This window comes from Mustela nigripes, chromosome 5 (genome assembly GCF_022355385.1).
Source record: "Mustela nigripes isolate SB6536 chromosome 5, MUSNIG.SB6536, whole genome shotgun sequence".
In the NCBI taxonomy this organism is placed as follows: Eukaryota; Metazoa; Chordata; class Mammalia; order Carnivora; family Mustelidae; genus Mustela; species Mustela nigripes.
This window is the reverse complement of record NC_081561.1, coordinates 33,056,975-33,066,230: the sequence shown is the minus strand read 5'-3', so window position 1 is coordinate 33,066,230 and position 9,256 is coordinate 33,056,975.

The window sequence follows — 9,256 nt, the reverse complement described above, 5'->3', positions numbered from 1 at the left end:
CCCCGCTAGCCCTCTCACCCTCCCCCACTCACGGCTCCCTCCCTGTCTGGAGCTGCTGAGAGGAACACTGGGTACAGAGTGTGAGCCGGGATAGTAGGTTTCCTGTGGTTGCAAAAGGAACATCGGGACTTTCCCTGTGGTGCCTGAGCTGTGGGAGAAGTGGGGGAGGAGGAGGCAGGGCCAACCTCGAAGGAACCTCTGCTTCTCTTCCCTCCCCTCCACAGTGCTCCCAGCTCTCCAAAAGGCTGGTACAGTTTGTTACGCTGGGGCCGGAATGTACCGTGTGTTTCATATGGCCTCTGTCCAGTCCTACACCGGCTGCTTTATATTTATACTTCCTTCTTCAACTGTGGCATCCTGCTGGCAGTCAGTCACCCCTGCTCTCATCTGCCCACCTCCCACCTGGGCCCTGCACCCCACCATGAGTCAGTCCTTAGGTTCTAAACTCTTGTGAGAGGGTGGAGTGGGGAGCAGAGAACACCCTGGAGGACAGAAGTCTGACTCCAAAAGGGTAAAAGCCCCAGTCCCTGCTCTCTCTCCTATCACCCAGCCCTGCAACAGCCTCCGAGGACATGGACCCTCCAGTTTGGGTCTGATGGTTCTCTGGGGCCTTGAGGTTGATCCTCCACTCCTTGCCCCTCTTGTTTACCCAAGCACTTCAGAAATATTCTTGAGCCTGGCTGGACAAGTGAGCAACAGGCTCTATTTATGTTGCCTCCCCAAAAGCTTGGCAGACCTCTTAATCCATGATCCTCCCCCATCAGTCATAGAGAACACGGCAGAGGTGGGGTGGGCAGGGAATCGGAATCCTCCCCCCCCAACCCAAGAATCACACATTCCTAATAGAAGCTGCAAAATGGAATTTGACACTTGGTGACTTAATGATTTTCTGAGTCATGACCGGTTTAACTTCCTCAAAGTGGCTTCAATGTTCAGAGATTGATCTGGCCTTCCTTCCCCAGTAGCTTGTGATATTATAATATAGAATATTTGATATAATAATTATAATCGATATAATATAATTATATTATATTATGTTAATCATTAAATATATTGATTATAGAAATATAATTGATTATAATATATAATTAATTAAATACATTAATTAATTATATTATATTTGATATAATATAATTATATTCGATATAATAATAGTGAATATCGATTGCTACTGAGGACCAAGCATTGGGCTCAGGGTTTTATACACACAAGCTCATTTATTCTCTGCAACAGCTCTGGGAGGTGGACGCTATTGTTAGCATCCTTTGACACTTAAGGAAACTGAGGCTCAGAGAAGTGACAGAGCTAGGATTCACGTTTAATTCTACCATCAGTGCTAGTATTTCTGAATGTTCTGCCAGATTGCTTAGATCATGTGTCTAAATTGTAAATCCTCCATTTCTCAGAGTCTTATTCCTTTGGTCCTCAAATGATTCCAGGAACTCTGCCTCCTTGGAGTTCATATGCCTTGCGGTATAATCTGACAGCCAGAAAACTGTTTTCAGCCCATTTGACAGGCTGAGGTGTAGAGGTCCCAGAGGACACTCAGTGGTGGAGCTGGATGGTCAGGTTTGCTGGCTGAGGACATCCTTAGTTGTCTCTCAGCCAGCTGGCATGCATGCCACCGCCACTCATCCCCTCACCTGGGAATAAACTTTGCCTTGTCGAATTGATCTGGTATCGAATCCAAAAAACCAGAGGCTGAGTCTCTGAACTTGGGTCTGTCTGCGGCACTCGGTGACATAGGGGCATGTGAACTTAGGTTCCTCTCTTAGGACCCATGCACAGTTGGACTTCGGGAGAAATCACCACTGTTAGGTCAATCCCTGCCATTTGTATTGGACTGTGTACATTTCCCTGACATGTCCTAACTCAGTGTGATCTTAACATTCCTCTAAAGTAAGAAGAGTACTTGCCTTCCTGATGGGCAAGCAGGCAAGAGTGGCTCAGTTGCTCACCCAAGGGCAAGAAGCTAGGTTTGTGACTGTGATATCTTGGGTGCCGTGTTTCATAACACAGGGCCTCTTCTGAGCTAAGAGAGGAAGAGTTTCTCAAGATGTCCCCAAAATCTCGTGACATGTGTCCTTTCATCCAGCCCTACAACCGGGGGAAGGGACCAGAGCACCACATTGCCCGCACCACCCTTATCTACCCCCAGAGGCTGAAGCAAGGGCACCAGACATCCTGTAGCGAGTTGGCCTGCCCCAGTCTCTGGCTTCCTGTCTTCTGTGGCTCTCATGGGCACATTTTGTCCCCTCAGAGCCCAGTTCTTCCTCTTTCATCCTTCTCTCTGTCTTTGCTGAAAGCCCTGTTTATATGCCTTCATCCATCTGTGTTTGCTTTTCATTTTTGTTGTTTACGTGTTCATTCTCCGGGAAGTGTCCTAGGGTCCCCTCTGACACTGACTTGTTTCCAAGGAAGCCATTCCTAACCCTACCTTACCCCTTTCCTCCACCTTCTGCCAGTGTCAGACTGCCAAGCTTCATGCATTAATGAGTTACTTAATGAGCACCTACTCTGTGCTCCAGGAATTCTTTTAATTCCTAGGACCCGAAGTCTAAAAGCTGTGTCTGAGCATCTATTAATCACCTACTGTATGCAGCGGGCACCGTGCTTCATCCTGGGGTGCACCAAACCTAGTCACTGCCCTCAAGAGATCTCTGGGCTACTTGGGAAGCTGAACAAAAATAGATCATTACACTGCCTGGGAAGCTGGGGACTGGGTGTGGCCAGAGGGGTCAGGGAAGACCCCTCTGATCTGAGAGGAGTTAGCCAGGCAGAGCCAGCGTGCAGAGTGTTCCAGGTAGAAGTAGTGTCTATAAAGGTACACTGGTGTGAAGCAGACTGTGTTTTCCAGTGGGCACTTTGAGTTGTTTGGTCTGGCCTGGACATGGAGTACAGGTTGGGGAACCCAGGGAGACGAGGCCAGAGACAGGCAGGCCCAGATGGTGCAGAACCTCATGTTCTAGTAAAAGGGTTGACCTTTATCCTGGAGCAGCCGGAAGCCCAAGCAGCCTCATGGCTCCCTGCAGCCTGGGAGCTCCAGAGCTGGGCCTGGGCCAGGCCCAAAACCCTCTCTCAAGCCCTCAGTAACCCACATTTATTGGGGAGCCTGGGTGGCTCAGTCGTTAAGCGCCTGCCTTTGCCTCAGGTCATGATCCCAGGGTCCTGGGATCAAACCCCGCATTGGGCTCCCTGCTCAGTGGGAAGACTGCTTCTCCCTCTCCTACTCCCCCTGCTTGTGTTCCCTCTCTCACTGTGTCTGTCAAATAAATAAAATAAATAAATAAATAAATAAAACCTTAAAAAAAAAAACCACCCCACATTTACTGCTCTTTGGCTTAGTGAGGCCTGTGAGAGAGTCAGACACTGGAAAATAATGCTGGTTTTTAAATTAAATTAAATTAAATTTATTTATTTGACAGACAGAATAATGTTGGTTTTAAAGCACAATCATTCATTCATTCATTCATTCATTCATTCATTCATTTATTCATAAATATTTAGGAAGCTCTGATGTTTGCCAAGTGCTGCTTTGAGCATTGGGAATGGGTCCTTAAACCCTACAGAGATCCCAGCTCTCAAGAAACTTACATACTTGGCAGTTGGAAACAGAGGATAGGCCATAAACAGAAAAACAAATGAAACAAATAAATTAGCAAGATAATTTCAGATTGTAAAAACAGAGTGTTGCAGTTGGGGGTAATGGGGTAGTTTGGGTAGTCAGGGAAGGCTGCGCTAAAGAAGGTTACATTTGAGCTGAGACTGAGATGACAAGAACAAACTGGTATATGAACATCTGGGGCTGAAGATTCCCGGCACAGGAAACAGCACATGCAAAGGCCCTGAGACAGTAAGGAGCTTAGAGTTTTCCAGGTTTAGAAAAAACACTGGGGGGCGCCTGGGGGGCTCAGTGGGTTAAAGCCTCTGCCTTCAGCTCAGGTCATGATCCCACGGTCCTGGGATGGAGCCCCGTCCTGGAATCGAGCCCCGCATCGGGCTCTCTGCTCAGCGGGGAGCCTGCTTCCCTTCCTCACTCTGCCTGCCTCTCTGCCTACCTGTGATCTCTGTCTGTCAAATAAATAAATAAAATCCTTAAAAAAAAAAAAAGAAAAAGAAAAAAGAAAAAACGCTGATTCAACTTTATTACTCTACAGCAATTCTATACAAGGATTATTGTACCCATTTTGTAGAGATTGAGACTGAGGCTCAGAATGGTTACATTTCTTGGCCAAGGCATAACTGGTGGTAAAAATTTTGTCTCTAAAGCCACTGTGTGTGTGTGTGTGTGTGTGTGTTTTAACCAAAGTATCAAGTACAGTAACCATGTGTCCTAAAATATTTGGGAAGGTCCAATTTCCAAAAATGTTTCTCTTTGTTCTCTGGACATTCATCATGGGCATTCTCTGTTCCAAATCACGACTTTGAGCCCTGTCTCTGCCATGTACTACCAGTGGGATCCTAGGACAAGCACTTTATCACCATAAGCTTCAGTGTCATCATCTGTAAATAGGCAGAGTAATAATTTCAGTAACACAGTCTTGCTGAGAGGATTAAATAAGATAATCCATGTAAGGCAGTACAATGCCGGGAACACGACACACATTAATTTCATTCAATTCATGATAGTTTTTTATTGTTACCTTTGGAAACTGAGGTCACCTGTCAAATGGTCCTGTGGCCACGTGAAGCCTCTGATGCCTCAGACAGCCAGGGGAGCTGTGGTCAGTGGGAGAGCAGGAGAGGGCGACCAGGGACGCCCTTCGCCTGTGCTCAGCCGCTTACTCCTTGAGCTGGGATCCCACACTGACACTTCTTGTACTTCCCGTTTCCAGGGAAATTCCTCGCCACTGGACCACACCCGCCCTTGAGGACCTCCCCATCTCTTTGGGCAGAGCAGAAGCCAGACAGAGCCGGGGACCGGGAAGTGACAGTCTTCAGCCCTGTGTGTGCCAGGAGCCCCCAAGGGGCAGGCGCCACACCGGCAGGAGGATAGGCCCACCCCACCCCCCGCAGAGGGAGCCCGGTGTGGGCTGCTGGGACAGAGCTCTTCTCAGAGGAGGTTGGGACCCCGTGGAGTACGTGACCCCTGCCCTTCCAGCCTACATGTTCCAGTTAGCAGGAGAGAGACCCCTCCCCACCCATCTTCCCCAGCTTCCTGCTCTGCTGGGAGGCCCTGTCACCACACACACACACACACACACACACACACACACTCTCTCTCTCTCTCTCTCTCTCTCACACACACACACACAATTCACACTCACAACCCCCTTCCAGGCACCCCTAAGAGGACCAGCTGCAGCTGGGAGGTGGGGGTGGGGAGAGCACTGCCAGGGTTCTCAGATCCCCAGCCTCCTTCTCCCACCCCTCCCTCACCCCCAACTGCTGAGCTGCTTCTAGGTTTAAAGCAAAACATGATTCTGTCCTTCCTGCTGCTCGGTGGCAGCAGCACCGCCTGGGATTATTTTTAGCATGGATGTAGGGAAGGCACATTTCTCCTTGACTTTCACTGGGGACATCCCCCATCCCCCAGCCAAGACTTGGCCTGGGGAGGCCAGTGCGGAAACCCCCCTCCCAGAAAGGGGAAATGGGTGTGTTTTCTGTTCCTTCAGCTCACCAGAACGGGAGCTATAGTCAAGCTTGGGGTTGCACTGATGGGAAATTCTAAGTTCCAAAACCCATGGGTTCCACCCCATCTCTGTCTCTGTGTCCCCCTGCATCTGGGGAGCAGGAAGTGCACAGTGTGTGCAGCCAAGATGCCCAATCTGTGGGTGCTGGGGCCCAAGGGGTGCCACTTGGTTCCAGTCAGCACTGTGGACTACATGGGGGTTCCAAGCATTCTGGGTGATGTTCACATGGGTACTTGCTTTATAATTCATTAAACTGAGCATGTCTGTTTTACATATTTCTCTGTATCTGTGTCTTTTAATAAAAAAAATTTTTTTAAAGTAGGCTTCACACCCAATTGTGGGGCTTGAACTCATCACCCTGAAATCAAGAGTCCCATGATCTAGGGGCACCTGGGTGGCTCAGTGGGTTAAGCCTCTGCCTTTGGCTTAGGTCCTGGGATCGAGCCCCACATTGGGCTTTCTGCTCAGCGGGGAGCCTGCTTCCTCCTCTCTCTCTGCCTGCCTCTCCGCTTACTTGTGATCTCTGTCTGTCAAATAAATAAATAAAATCTTAAAAAAAAAAAAAAAAGAGTCCCATGATCTACTGACTAAACCAGCCAGAATATGTGTCCTTTAGATGCTAGCATTACTTTATTGAGGAATAATCTACATACAGTTAAGAGTACAAATCTTAAGTTTACAGTTTGATGAATTTTGACAAGTGTATAGACCTGAGCAACCATCATCTAAATCAAGATTTTGAACATTTTCCATACCCCTGTATTCTCTCGTTCCCCCTCCTAGCCAGTCCCCACCTCCGGGGGGGCAAGTTCTATCTGATTTCTACACCACAGGTTGGTTTTGTGTATGCACACATATTTGTGCTTTAGAAGGTTGTAAGAAATTAAAAAAAAAAAAAATACAGCTGCTATCATAGAAGAGGGAAGTGGGCAATACAATCTTTAACATGAAAAGGGGGTCTCAAAATAGAAGGGTTATTTCTATTTGAAAAAAAACAAGGAATCACTGGCATGGGAAACTGTAGATTCCAGGGCCAGCCCAACCTCTCAGGATTGGAACAGGAGGGGAGAGCAGGAGTGAGGGAGAGGCCTACCAGGGCTCCTCCTGGGTCCATCCAACCCCTTATTCCTTATGAAGTCCTTGCCCCTCCCCCAGTCCCCCCACTACAGCAGTTTTCAGCAAGGCCAAGGCTGCAAGGAAGGGTGCTCTCAAGGGCATCCACCCAGGGACAGGGAGAAGTCAGGGCCTCCGTGTGGCCAGACTGTTTATCTCTCTTGTTCTCCCTTCCACAGTCTTTTGCCTTCTTCACTCTATGTCCTGCCCAGGGAGAGGCTGAGGCTCTCAAGGTAGGGTGGTACCAGAGTCATGGAGCTCATCATTCTTTCCTTCCTTCATTTAAAAACAGTGATTTGAAGGGTGCCTGGGTGGCTCCATTGTTAAGCATCTTCCTTTGGCTCAGGTCATGATCCCAGGGTCCTGGTATTGAACTCTTTGGGCTCTCTGCTCTTCGGGGAGCCTGCTTCTCCCTCTCCCACTCACCCTGCTTGTGTTCCCTCTCTCGCTGTGTCTCTGTCAAATAAGTAAGTAAATAAAAAAAAAAAAAAAACACAAAAACAAACACTTATCTGAGCTTCTGTTCAGCACTGAAGCAAGGAGGATGACTAAGATAAACGTCAGTCCACAGGGAGTGACAGGTAGCATTCCCAGCTGAGGCAAGTCCTTTCACCCCCTTGCTCAGAGAGGCAAAGTGACTTGTGCTGTATCACACAGCAAGCTGCTGACAAAGGGAGGCAAGGATCAGGGCCTCCCTACTGGGGATGAGAAAGTGAAGGAAACAAAATCAGCAGCCTGACACTCCCTGGTTTTCTTCCCCGCAGGCTTTCTGGAGTAGCAGAAAGAGCACTGACCTGGAAGTCAGGAGACCTCATTTCTGCTTCTAGGTCTTAGAAGCACTTCCTTTCTCTGGGCCCCAGTTTTCTCCCATATCCAGGAGGAAGGCAGCCTCCAGAAGAGATTTACATTTCCTTCAGCTCTTGTTTTCTTGCTTTCTCGAATGTACCCAGCATTTCCCCACCTCAGTGGCTTCACTTACGCTTGCTCGGGTTGGAATGCCCCTTCCCCCTTTTCCTCTGACATTCTCCCAGTCATCTGTGACCTAATTCACATGCTGCCCCCTGAGGCCCCCACAGCATCTGGGATCTATTGAGCGGTGGCCCTATGTCTCTGCTATCAGAACAGACAGAGCCTTCCTCATGCTGCAACCCTCCCACCCTAGGGCAGGGCCTCTCTGCCAGGAAGGCTTTTGTTTTTGTCAGCCACCCCTGGAAGAGTGGGGTGAATTCTGCACCCCCCCACAAGCCCCCCTTCCAATGCACCTTTTTCAACTTCCCAAGATGGAGCTCATCCTTCCTCAGAGTCTCTAAGAGATTGTGCCTTCCTGCTAGGCAGATAGCCCCACCTGGGGCATCACACTGGGGCACTTCGGGCAAAGGTAGCCACCCTGGGGTGGTAGATCACCCTGGGAGGTGATCCCCGGAAGCACGAGGACAACCAGGGCCTCTGCCAGAAGAACGGCTGCCCCACCTCATCAGTCCCGTCCTCCTTCACAAACACCTGGGAAGAAATCCTCCCTCACAACAAACATACCTCTCCTGTTCCCACAACCACACCCAAACCCACTCCTACCTACCTGCCCACGGAGAGACTAGCAGCTTTGCAAAGATGCAACCCTCTGCTCCCCTGCCCCTGCCCTGGGCCGCACAGCACATGCGCATAGATTTATTACGCATGCGTACATGGAAGGGACGCAGACACACATGTACACGCGCGCGCACACACATACACATGCAGACACACACACACACAGCCCGGGCATACACGTGGGTGTATACATGGGTAATATGAGTGAATGCGTGGGCAGGCCATGGTGCCCACATGGGCTCCTCGCCACCTTCCTCTCTCAGGTGAGCCAGCTCATACTTGCCAACGGAGGATCCTCCAGGGCAATGTGGGGTGAGGACAGTGCTCCATTGTTGGCTTCTGGCTGCCTCTGTACTTCTCCCAAACTAGGCTCTTTTGTCTTAATTTCTCTTACTGATGAATGACTATGGGTAGCTGAGGCGTGGTGGGTTCTCTTGCTTGGCTGGCTGACAGGAATGGGGGCCCGGAGCGGGAGGCGGGGGGGTAAGGTTTCCATCACTTATGTGAACAAATGTCTCCAAGTAGCCATCGTTTTGCGGGACCGACCGGAAGATGTGAGGCTGATCTCATTGCTTTCACTGGCAGGCCCTTGCCTCCATTCCACCCATTCTTCCCGTTGCTGCAGGGGTCTTAGGCTCATAGTCTCTTCCCATAGAGAGGTAGGAAGGCTTTGAAGAGGGCCCAGGCCCAAGGTTGATGTGGCACCTCTGGGCCTGACAGCAGGGTCCTAGGCAGGCTAGCCTAGGACCTCACGTGAGGGGTGTGGGGGGGGGGCGCTTCTCTTGGCCACTTCCAGGGCAGCGCAGCAGCAATCCAGAGAATGGTGAGGCAGAGTGGTTGCATTTGATACAATTACCCAACCTAGGGGTTAGGCAGGGAACAAGCTTGGATTCCATGAAGCCCAATTCAGCTGGAGTCACTGG